This window comes from Haplochromis burtoni, unplaced genomic scaffold (assembly GCF_018398535.1).
Source record: "Haplochromis burtoni strain Fernald_Lab_line unplaced genomic scaffold, NCSU_Asbu1 Contig_257, whole genome shotgun sequence".
Lineage (NCBI taxonomy): Eukaryota > Metazoa > Chordata > Actinopteri > Cichliformes > Cichlidae > Haplochromis > Haplochromis burtoni.
In genome coordinates, this window is record NW_024582618.1 from 643,204 (window position 1) to 649,115 (window position 5,912).

Below are 5,912 nucleotides of genomic sequence, written 5' to 3' on the forward strand. Positions count from 1 at the left end.
CCCCCCCCTTCATTGATGGTAGAATTCTTTTTCTTCAGCCTATTGTTAATAATTTTTAATTTATAGGCATTTCAGCAGATTACTTGCTGTATCTGCTTCAAAAAAACAGAGAGACACACGCACACTAAAAAGTAACATTTTAAAAAACTAAGACTGAATCATAAGTTTATTTTAATGAATATGTTCTCTAAACCTTAGCAACTATTAAAACAGAATTTAGTGCTTCTGTTAGCAACATTAAAATAAAGAAAATGAGTCAATACTAGTGTAATTTGGATGATAATCTTTTTTGTCTCAGCTGCTCTTATCTGCAGCTCCACAAGTTGCCGGTTACAGAACAGTGGGTGTGAGCCCAGCCCATAACGTTATGAACCACACTGCAGTGCACATAGAGATCACATACATATAAGCCAAGTTTTAATGCCTCTGCTGATCTTAACACAAGACGTGAAAATGAGCCAGTGTAAAACTGCCTCACTGGACTCAGTGAGCCTTGTATGTAAGCTAATATTGTTTATTGGACTTCTTTCTGTTTCCAATTTGAAGCTTGAGTGAAGTTTAAACAAATAATAAAACTAAACGTTTCTTCTGGATACCAAAATTCAGAGTTGGAAACTTTGGATTTCTAGCAATGGTAAACTTACTGGGGAGCTGTTTTGCTCATTTCCAGATCCACGTTTTTTTTTAATTTTTTAACAGCTCGTCAGATCATTCACTGAAACAAGCTATTTTTTTTTTTAGCTCCTCTCCTTTTAAGCCACTCCTAATTCTCCTGATTGACTCTAGCTGTCCATAGCAGTTTTATATGGTGAACCAAAAAAAACTCAGCAAGAGTGTCTTTTTGTTTGGGTAAATATACATTAAAAGTGATGTTTAATGCTGAAGAGTCACAGTTACTCAAGTGTCCCTTTAATATTTATAGTGATTAAATAACATTACATCAATAATAATTGGAAGAATAATAAGCTATAAAAAAAAAACCCTTCTCATGTCAAAAGTCACATAAAACCTCTTATGTGGCTCAAAATTATTACCAAAGCTTAACATGGTAAATTAGAAATAACCTTTTTATTATGATTGTCGACTTGAATTTAGTGTTACACATATACTGTGCCAAAGTAAGTTAACGCACGAATTGAGCTGAATAGAAAAACAAAGAGATGAGATTATAAAAAGCCAGAATCGTTCAGTTTGAAAGAAACAACTCCAAACAATTACTCGTCTACATACACTGAACATCTATAGGAACATAGTTTTGATAATGGTCTCCTGTCAGCAGGTAAACCCTACCACTGTTTTTAGCCACACTATAAATAATATCACAAATTCACAAAAATGAGAACATGCACAGATAATTAAAATAAAAGTAAATACATTAAAATGACACCACCATAGAGCAAGATATATGATTTCAAAGAAGCACCAACAGTCTTCTGAGTCTTCAGGTGCCAAGTGTGAATCTGTCCACACCTACAAAGACCAAGCTCGTATTCTTAAAACAAGTATGCAGTTTTTTTGTTAGAGACATATATTCCAGTTATTGCTTCAAACTGACTGGCCATGAGGATTTAAAAAGCCTTTTAATGTAGAGTATGTGTCCTGTAGTGCTTAAGAAATGAAATGGATGGTACCATTATGTCCATAGGTGGACTGGTAGGTTTTCTAGAATGTGCTCTTTGTTGTTCACCATATTTGCTATTGATTAAAGCTGCCTGCTCCAGATGAGGCTTGAACTCAGAACTGCTTTCCAGCATATTAAGTCATTGGTACTGTGCACTAACTGATTGCACCACTGGAGCACCAGACTGTGACTGAAGATTTCCTTAATGGTGTTGAAATTCTGTTAAGCTCTTTTAAATGCTTTTTATGAACGTTTACTTAAATCAAGTAGTGAGACTAACACAGATTAAATTGCTATTTATGGTCATGTAACATAATTTCCACACTGAAGAGTCCAGGTGAGGCTTGAACCCTCAACCTTAGTATTTCTTCATACATTACTACCTTAGAAACACTGCACGCTGACTAGCTGCACCACTGGAGCTGAGTTGCAATATAAAGATTAAATCAATTATTAATTTTTGATAACTGTTGATTAAACCAACCAAATAGTTTTGCTGGCTTTTAATGGCACATGGCTGCCGTTTCCTGAGCCTAGTTCTGCTGGAGGTTTATGTGTAATAAATTATTTGTTTATTTCACAAAACAATAAAAGACCGCCCCAAAAGACCACCGCTTACCTAAATGACTTCAAACTCACTCACTTAGACTAGGATGAAAGAAAGATGAACACACATACAGAGATTCCTTTATTTACGAATAAAATGATTTCTCTACCTACTGTAACAAAAAAAGCCAGCATCAGCAGGAGTACATGTTTCAGTGAGCAGTACAACACACAGAGAGCCCTTTATTTGTTAGAGAAATAATATTAATAATAAATAAGTTTGCTGCCTTCAAAACCAAATAAACCGAATAAGCTGTGGGATCCATCTAATGACAGTTCAATGAAGTCCAACAATATGAGGCAAAAAAACCCAAACAAACCTGTATGCTGTTGACTTTATTTGTTGATTTACATTTGTTTGCCTTATATAAATTAGTAACCACTAACTCACTGGTGTGATTGTACAATTCCAGGTTGTACAACATCTGCATTTATGAATAATCAGGTCTTGGCAACACAGCAGTTTTCAATCCAGCAACAAGAAGCACAATCATTCCAACATGTTTCCAGACTGTGTGATTTGAATGTTTATAAACTGCTTGTCAGCAGTAAAATAAATACAACCATACAGTTATGATTGTTTTACATTAGCTACTTATCTTTCACTCATCCTGTGTTAAATTGTACTCTAATATTTTTTTAAAATCTCAAGCTTTAAAATAATACTCAAAAAAGTTAACATATTTCCCTCTAACACTGATAAAAGTCTCCTAAAAGCACAGCACGAGTCTGTTCTGATTACCCAAGGTAATTATCCTCAAAGCTAGTTTGGTGCAGCTCCTCAACACAAGCAGTTTTTACAGACAGAAGCGGTTCTTTGTACTCCCACGTGATGTGCCACACAACAAACTGGAAATAGCTTTAAGTGACATGTGTGCACATGTTTATGGCTTCTTGTATTTGTGCTGTTACCTGAGTGTCTGTAAATGAGCTTAAACCAGGATTTGGATGGTCGATACAGCATTTACGATCGCGGAGGTTCTGTCCCTCTCGGTATAGTGCTGAGAAAAAAGAACTTGGCAAATGCTGTTTCCTGTTCTGGCCTCCAGCAGTAGAAGGAAGTGGCCTTTGAAGTGTTGCATGCAGCCAAGCAACTCACAACTAAACAGGCAGCAGGAGGAAACCTGCTCTCCAATACTCAGAAAAGACAAACTGCACACAGCTGTTTACCACACAACATCCCTTTTCAAACCTCAGCAAAGCTAAACAGTTTTGGCAATGGTTCTTTTTTTCAAGGAGACCGGTGTTTAGTGTGCAAATTTGTAAGCATGTTTATTTAAGCATAATTGAAACACTTTATTTAGCAACTGGTTCCCAATTCATTTTAACATCTTACATTTTCTTGTGTATAACTAGATGTAACCTAATTTTAAAAGCAACTTGAAAATACAATATATTCTACATTAGCTTCTTTCCCTTACATCCATCCTTGAATAGTTCTTGTAAGTTACTTTCACCCATTTGGACATTGTAATCCCTCACATTTCCAAAGGTTCAATGACTTCTAGCTTTGATTTTTTGTGTATGTATATTTTAAGTCATTAGACCATTTCTGCAGGTTTAAATAACTGCCTTGCATTCTTTATTTTTTCATGTAACCTTCATTTCCACTGAAGTGAAAATTTATCTCTAACACACCCAGGAACACCTGGCCAGGCTTACACAACCTGTGACCGCAAATATGATCCGTTTTCTAGGCTATGACCTGTGGGCAACATTGTTTTGCTTACAACAATCACATCGCTGTGTGAACTAAATGTTGTGGGGGTTATGATGAGAGACAGTGGTCAGATGAACCTATTAAAGACTTTAGATGGCTTTGTATAGAAGAGGATGGTAAGAAGATCCAGGAGACCAAGACACTGACCCTGAAGGGGAGTCTGTTTTAGGGCGAATAAATCACTACTGCAGTACCTGTGCTGGAAGAGATCTCTGACCAAGAAGATAAAATTACTTTACTATATATATATATGACAGGTTTTTTCCAGCATATATGTAGGACCCTTGGATAGATTTATCCTTGACATACAGAGAAATATGGATGTTTAAAACGCCAATATCTAAGATAAATAAAGAAAATGCCATTTAATGCATCAGCAATAGTAATAAAATTCATGCAGACATTATTTCATTTATGGAATGTGATAAACTTATAATTTTATTTCGTTTTTTTGCATTTGTTTAGTCTGTATTGATTCCCTCTTTTTAATTTGACCTGTTTTTTCATGCTTTGATTTGTGTTTTATTTTTTATGCATATGTTTTTGTAATATTTAACCTTGAATTTACCCAAATTATTGTATTTTATTTTTGCATTTAATTGTGTTGTTGTTGTTGTCGGTTTCAAGTCTTTGCATATATGTTGACTGAATCATTGAGCCAAAATATATGCAAAATAGATTTAAGGTATTTTCACTTCTTTACCTGGTGGCAAACAAAAAAGCCAAAGCCATTATCTTCATCTCTCCAAAACCTTGTTGAACTAATGCAATAACATATCAGTTATGTATTTCTGATCGTGACAATTCTGCTCTTCAGTCATTACATTAGGTTTCACTAGCTTAACAGTACACAAATATTCCTGGGGTCTAGCGGGATCTTAAATATAGATTTCATGCATGTTTAGTGCTTCTGGAACATAATAAACTTTATTTCTTCACTTAGACCCTAATAATGAGGGATATGTCCAGTTGTTAAATATGCTTTCTTAGTTAACAATGTTTTGTCTCTTTTAACACTTCTAAATCCTACAATATGAGTACAATTTGCTTGGAATGATTTGAATTACTGGGACACTGGCGGCATTTGTAATTGTGAGCATTTTTCTTATTTTTCTACAGCTACTCTTAGTACCATTGATGTTAAGTTAGACTCTTTTTCTCCAATTGATCTTTCTGAGTTAACTTCAATAATTACTTCCTCCAAGCCATCAACGTGTCTTTTAGACCCCATTCCTACAAAACTGCTCAAAGAAGTCCTGCCATTAATTAATTCTTCTGATCTTAAATATGATCAACCTATCTCTAATGATCGGCTATGTACCACAGGCCTTCAAGCTGGCTGTAGTTAAACCTTTACTCAAAAAGCCATCTCTAGACCCAGCAGTCTTAGCTAATTATAGGCCAATCTCCAACCTTCCTTTCATATCAAAAATCCTTGAAAGAGTAGTTGTCAAACAGCTAACAGATCATCTGCAGAGGAATGGTTTATTTGAAGAGTTTCAGTCAGGTTTCAGAGCTCATCACAGCACAGAAACAGCTTTAGTGAAGGTTACAAATGATCTTCTTATGGCCTCTGACAGTGGACTCATCTCTGTGCTTGTCCTGCTAGACCTCAGTGCAGCGTTCGATACTGTCTGACCATAATATCCTATTAGAGCGATTAGAACATGCTGTAGGTATTACAGGTACTGCTGAGTGGTTTGTATCATATCTATCTAATAGACTCCAGTTTGTGCATGTAAATGGAGAGTCCTCTTCACACACTGAGGTTAATTATGGAGTTCCACAGGGTTCAGTGCTAGGACCAATTCTGTTTACATTATACATGCTTCCCTTAGGCAGCATCATTAGAAGACATAGCATACATTTTCACTGCTATGCTGATGACACCCAGCTCTATCTGTCCATGAAGCCAGATAACACACACCAATTAGTTAAACTGCAGGAATGTCTTAAAGACATAAA